This window comes from Sciurus vulgaris (genome assembly GCF_902686455.1).
Source record: "Sciurus vulgaris genome assembly, chromosome: 11".
Taxonomy (NCBI): Eukaryota; Metazoa; Chordata; class Mammalia; order Rodentia; family Sciuridae; genus Sciurus; species Sciurus vulgaris.
This window is the reverse complement of record NC_136472.1, coordinates 46,919,155-46,926,093: the sequence shown is the minus strand read 5'-3', so window position 1 is coordinate 46,926,093 and position 6,939 is coordinate 46,919,155. Positions and strand designations below refer to the sequence as shown.

Genomic DNA, 6,939 nt, shown 5'->3' with positions numbered 1-6,939 from the left:
ATTCAGTTAATTTTATTTTTAGAGTAACAGAATTTGAAAAGCTCGTATGTCACTTTTTATCTTCTGATTTTGAGATGATATTTGGTTGAACAACAAATAAACACTTTTAAGGATTTGGGGGATAAACACCTTGTGTAGTTTTGTGAACTCACAGTGACAAACAAGAAACTATGTCTATCTAGCCTTCAAATGTTGGGAGGATGTGCTCAGATACAGAGGACTATAGTATTCAATCATTTTCAACTAGATAAAAGTGATTATTAGAAATAGTCACTATTGACTTAGCAATCCTGAACCTAATGAAATTTCATTTTGTATTTTATCCCTAGCTCCTCAACATAGTGGTTGGTAATATTAACAAAGCATCAGTCTCTGTGCCCAATGGAAGTACAGTTGGGGTCATCTTGCTAATGACATGGTAAACTAGAAGGGCATCTTTTGTTCTACTATTTATTAAATTCAATCTCTCCAAGTGCTTAACTGGGTAGAGTATTCCCACTAATAAAATCTAAGGCTTTTCAAACACAAATTGAGAAAATATATTCCTAGATGATTTGGAAGAGGACACAAAACTAATTTTTTCTTACTAGAGTGTGTAGCAAAAAATCTACCACAAAGCATCAGCATCAGAGTAAGTAATCTGTTCACTAGTCATCTCTAACTATTACATATTCAGTGGTTACTTATTAAAACAAAGTCAGATTATATTCTGATGGAACATATGTGGTGAAGGAGATGGAAAATAAACGACATCACAGGTAAAGAAACATAAAAATATTTGATAAGGAATGTTGAAATGTAATGGTATGTGCCGGTATAGTATTAAGAATACTTAAAATATTGAAATGCTTCTGTAACACTTGGTAAATAGTAATTACCTAGATCCTGAATTAAAATGTGCCTGGACTAAAATCCTCCCAAAACTAAATGGCTGTAAACTATCTCAACAGGGAATCTTAAAACCCAATGCAAGCACTGGGGCAACCTCTGTTCTTCTTGGCTGGTGCTGGTTTTAGTATAATTTGCCATATATTTCAATACCATACCTAGTTAAAATCCTCTGAATAAGAAACACACAGAGAACAGAATTTCATCTGAACTCTAAGGAATAAGTGAGAGCTAGTCAGGTAAATATTCCTGGTGGAGAATGGGTGACGTGGTCGCAGTATAGATGAATAAATCATGGCCATAGAAAGGCCCCAAGATATGAAACAGATTTGCAGTCTACGAATAAAAGAAGACAAAAGTGTTTCTATTGTAAATAATTGTTACCTAGCAAAAAGCACATTTAAAATATCAGTTTTGTGCTCCTAACAAATTATAAATTTAGCTTAGGTGCTATAAAAATATAATAAGGTATTGAACTTTTTCATAATTGATAAATGTACAATATCCTTTGTGCTGACTTAGTACTATTTTATGTCATATTCAGTGTTAAAAGGTGGTGGGAAGGAGAATAATTTATTTGAAGCCAATAGAATAGCTAAGAGCAGGCACTACCTGGATCAGAATGTCTTTTTCTGACAGTAAATTTCTGTAGTAAAGGTGGCGTTCCAGAGACTAGAAATGAAATGTCATAATACATTGGTGCACTGCTGTGCAGGACATATTCATAGGCTCATGCATGAATGTAAAATGTTTGAAAAGCCCATAGATTCTAAGTCTCTTATACTTGGGGCTTATATCACATTTTGTGTTGTACATGTCTCTCTTCAAGCTAAATGAAGATGGCATTAAATGAGTGGGCCAGAAAAAGAAAGGAGCGAAGGATGAGGGGAAAATGACAATGAAAACAAGGTCTGTCTGCTTAAAGCAGCAGGCAATTTATAAAGCACCTTCAATTTAATAGTTTTTGTACATAAGTAGAGTAAGTATTTTTAATCCCTGTACTATAGTTACATATATAGGGAATAATTTTGATATAATTATGCAAGCATAATTTGCTTTAATTCAGTCCCCAGTACTTTCCCTTTCCCTTGCCCCCTCCCTTCCTCTGTTTCCTTTCCTTTATTTTTTTTTTTCCCCAATATACGTAAGTATTTTTCACTTTATTTGTCTCAAGGCTTCATTACAAGGTGTCCTTTTATAAATTGCATGAAATGAAAAATTTATACAGGATTCCTTTGAAGTATTTTTTTTCACTCTTGGGTGGTTTCCTTCTCTTATTAGGGTTAGGAATCAGTTTCTTTATTTTAAGAGGTGTAATGCTATAGAGACTTGCTGACCTTCAAGTTTTCTCTCCTGCTTTGAGAGGTCTTCAAAGGAAGTTTCCAAAGTCTCTTTGTCTTGGCTTCCCAAAGGTTTGGTCTATAAATTGTCTCCAGAATCTTCAATTCTGTCTTGAAGCCATGGTACAGTTAAACTGGGAACTCTGGGAATGACAGCTTTTACTTCATCCAAAGAGTCCGTGATGTGTTTTTTGAACCCCAGTGCTAGCACACATTTTAAGCCAATGACAGGAGCAAGTGTCTCACTGAGGTGGGGAACCTGCTTACACTTAACAAGTGTGAGGTGATGATGGCAGGCTTGACTGGCTGACACACTAAAACTAAGAGCAGTTCACTCCTTTCCAAGGCTCTGGTGACTTTATTAACACCGATGGCAAGCTGCTTCCTGATGTGCACAGGTGTCCAACCTGAAACTTGCTGGATAGCTTCTGGCCTTTTGTCTTTCAGATCATTACTTATATCAACGTCTAGGCTGCATCTTTCTACCCTGTGTTTCTTTCTAAAAGGTGTTTTTTTTTTTCTTTTTTTTCTTATCCTCAATTTTCTGAAGTCCAATAGATTTAAACTTCTCCTCAAGTGTCTGTAATATGAAGTGCATGTCCTCCCTCTCCAGGGTGCTCCAACACACAGCATAGGCGTTATTCAATGATGTGCTTACAACCAGAGGTCTTTTCTTGCAAATGGATCCCCTTGCTGGTGCTTGAAGGGCTGTAGGCATTTTGAAAATCAATTAATTGCTCTGTAGTCAAGGAACAGCATAATAGGCAGTAACTTCTCTGATCTGCAGAATCTCCTTGTGGCATCTGTGTGGCAGTAGCCACAGCACCAGCTCCGCGTGCACCTGCAAATACTTATTTGTTTGTTTGTTTGTTTATTTATTTTGCAGTACTGGGGATTGAACCCAGGTTCTTGTGCTTGCAAGGCAAGCACTCTGCTGAGTTATATCCCCAGTCCCCAGCCCCCTTTCCTCTACTTAGTAATAGTTTTGCTTTTTTTTTTTTTTTTTTTTTAACAGTGCTTTATAGATAGACATAAGGTAAAATTCACTTTGGTATATTCATGTATGTACATAGGACAAGTTTTTAATAAAGATCTGCAGAAAGATTTAAAAGGAGAAGAATTATTGTAGTGAAATGATATTTATCAACTATACTTACTTGATGGTATATGAATTGAAATTAGGGTTATGTATTTGTGATGGAATGTCACAAATACCATGTGATGAAATCACAATCTATTATTTTGTTTAGAAGGTTTTTCTTGGAGAAAGTAGAATGTGACTTGAAGGAAATAAAGTTTGAGTGTCCATGTTACTGCATAAATCAACAAATGTAAAGACCAATACAGTATTCAGCTATAAAATGAGCACATTGATATAAATGATACAAATCATATAAATGATTGCATTGTTTTCACTTGAGTTGTATTCACTTTTTGGCCATAACAAAGTGTACAGATTTTTGTATGAACATTTATCTCCTATTCTCTTGATTAAATGCCTGCTTGTTCAATTATTTTCTTTTTTTTTATTTTCTTTCTTTTTTTTCATTTTTTTTTGTCATTCTTTTGACCCACTCACACCTAAGGTCATTTTATCACTGAATGACATCCCCAGATCTTTTTACTTTTTATCTTCAGAGAGGGTATCACAAAAATGCCTAAGTTCTCACTAAATTGCTGAGACTGACCTGAAACTTGCAATTCTTCTGCCTTTGCCTTCAAATTACTGGCATTACGGATAACTGCCACCATGTTCTGCCAAAATAATGTTGGCAGAGGTTGTACGTTCTGCTTTCCCATCATTCATATATATAGGTTTTCTAATTTCTCCATGTCCTCACCAGTACTTAATATGATAACCCTTTTTAACTTAAGGCATTCCTAGAGGTGTTCAGTGACATTTAATTGTGGTTTTATGGTTTTTTAAATATATTTTTGGCTATAGATGGACACAATATCTTTATTTTATTTTATTTTTGTATGTGGTGCTGAGAATCAAACCCAGTGGCTCAAATATGCTATGCAAGTACTGTACCACTGAGTCAAAACCCCAGCCTGGTTTTATGATTTTAATTTATATTGCTTAAGACTAATGATGTTGAAAAAACTTATATATGTTTGTGACTTGAGTGCTATTGATATGTGTTCTTTATTGACTAGTCTACTCAAATCTTTTGCCCACTATGTTTTAAATTAGCTGGTATGTTTTCCTACTATTTAATCTTGAGATTTCTCAATATATTCTAGATCAAAGTCCTTATCAAATATGATTGCAAAGATATTTTCATCTGTTCTTATCTTTTTATCTCTTATTAGTTAGTGATTTTTGAAGAATTAAAGTTTCACGTTTTTATTCTGATTAATATTTCAATGTGTCATTTTTGGATTTGTCTTTGATGTCATAATTAAGCATTTTGTGTCTTTCCCAAGAATAAAAATATTTATTGCTCTATTTACTTCAAAAAGCATTATAGTTATATTTTAATATGCAGTTTTATGGTCCAATCTTAATTAATTTTTATAGATGATACAAAGATCTAAACTGAATTTCATTTATCTGCTTGTTTCATTTTTTTTTTTTTGTCTGTTTTGCATATGTTTCCAATCATGCTGACACTATTTACTGACCCATTTGTTTTTACATCGTTTTTCCTTTGTTCAGTTACAAAGAACCATAGTAAAATATACTAAATACAGTATGTGAAATTTATCTCTGGACTCTATTCTGATCCACTGATGTGTTTATACAAGTTGAATTTGAGCTTTAAGGAGCACATATAATTAGAACATCTTTATGTCATTTAAATAAATTGGTTCCTGCCAAGAAGAGACTGGTGAATGCAAATGTGATTGCAGAAGCTGGGGCTATCACAATCCAATGCTACTGAGGAATTCTTGTATTTAATCAGAGAGAAGAGGAAGAAGAGTCACATGATAAGACAGATAGATATCAAAAAATAATCAGACAGACAGATGTAATAAATAGATAAAATTTCCTCCAGTAATTGCTGTTGGAGGTCATTTGTGATAAAGAAGAGATTCACTGCAATGCTAAATTATACCCAAATTGCAAGCAGGTCAAGTTTGGGACAGTATGTGATTTTTTCAGACCATAAAAATCTTCATAGAGCAACTTCTTTATGAGTGAAAAATAAAATTTTGAATATGAATTATCCCTAAGGGTTCAAATTTCAAAATGACAAAAATCACAAAGTAGAGCCTGGAAGGTAAAGCAATCTCATAAAATAGAAAAGTATAAAATAGATGTTAAATATCCAATGACAAATTCTCTTTACTTCATAAGTCTACTGGGTCCTTGTCTACAGAATACATGTTATACTTATGTCTGTATTATACAGAAATGTACAAATACAAACAAGTATATTGCTCTTTACTTCTATCTCACAATTATTTGAGGTAGTTCTAAGTTGCCATGAAAAACCAGCAAGGCAAACAGAATATTTACAAAGGCAATTTTTATACAAGGACTACAAATGTTGCATGTACATATTAAGTTGATAATATTTACTTTGGAAAGCTGTTAGAGCATTCATGCTATATTCCAAGTGTTGTAAATTTAATTATTAAATATTAAATAAGAGTTGTTTTTACAACTACATCGACTATAGTGAATTCAAATAGATGAATAGAAAAGAAATTATTTATAGTAATGTAACATTTTATTGTCAAAAATATAGTCAGGTTATTTTTTTACTAAATTTCTTTATATGTATTTAAAGTTAATTCTCGAGGGGATTCAAGATGGCGGACTAGAGGGTGGCTGCGTTTCGTGTTGCTCCAGGACACAGGACTCAAGAAGAGGAGATATAGAGAGACTTGGGACCAACTCAAAGCAGCCGGGGGAGCGTCTCCCACTGGGCAGGCGTCCCGGACGGGGCAGGAGTCCTGGACAGGGCTACCGCCCGGAAAGCAGGGATCTTTGCGAAGTAGAGCTGCCGGCGAGGCGCCCCTCCCCCCGCCGGAGCAGTGATCGCAGACAGCTGGGAGCATTGGAGAGGTGGCTGTTCACCACAGCGTTTGGACTTGGCGCAACCCACCCGGGATCTGGGAGGCTGCCCAAAGGAGTAGGTGCTTGGTGAGCTGTTTGGACTGAAAGCGACCACCCCTGAACACAGGGGGCTGCCCAGAGGAGAAGGAGAAATATGGGCTCGGCATGTCGCTTGGACTTGGAGCAGCTGCGCCAGGGCTCCGGGCGGCTATCCGGAGGAGCAGCGTGGACTCAGGACTCAAGAAGAGGAGATATTGAGAGACTTGGGACCAACTCAAAGCAGCCGGGTGAGTGTTTCCCACTGGGCAGGCGTCCTGGAAGGGGCGGTAGCCCCAAAAGCAGGGAACTTTCTGAAGTAGAGCTGCCGGCGAGACGCCCCTCCCCCCGCCGGAGCAGTGATCGCAGACAACTGGGAGCATTGGAGAGGTGGCTGTTCACCACAGCGCTTGGACTTGGCGCAACCCACCCGGGCTCTGGGAGGCTGCCCAAAGGAGAAGGTGCTTGGTGAGCTGTTTGGACTGAAAGCGACCATCCCTGAACACAGGGGGCTGCCCAGAGGAGAAGGAGAAATACGGGCTCGGCACGTCGCTTGGAATTGGAGCAGCTGCGCCAGGGCTCTGGGCGGCTATCCGGTGGAACAGCGTGGTGAGTGGTTTGGTCCCAGAGCATCCGCTCCTGAACACAGGGGGGTTGTCTAGAGAA

The 6,939-nt window shown here is 37.1% G+C and overlaps 1 pseudogene across 1 annotated transcript; it reads right to left on the bottom strand.

Annotated features, from left to right (window-relative positions):
* Positions 1-2,234: 2,234 nt before the first annotated feature.
* On the bottom strand, positions 2,235-3,034 carry LOC306639927 (ribonuclease P protein subunit p38-like; annotated as a pseudogene). Its single transcript has one exon. The product of its transcript is annotated as a ribonuclease P protein subunit p38-like (transcript).
* Between the last annotated feature and the right edge of the window lie 3,905 nt (positions 3,035-6,939).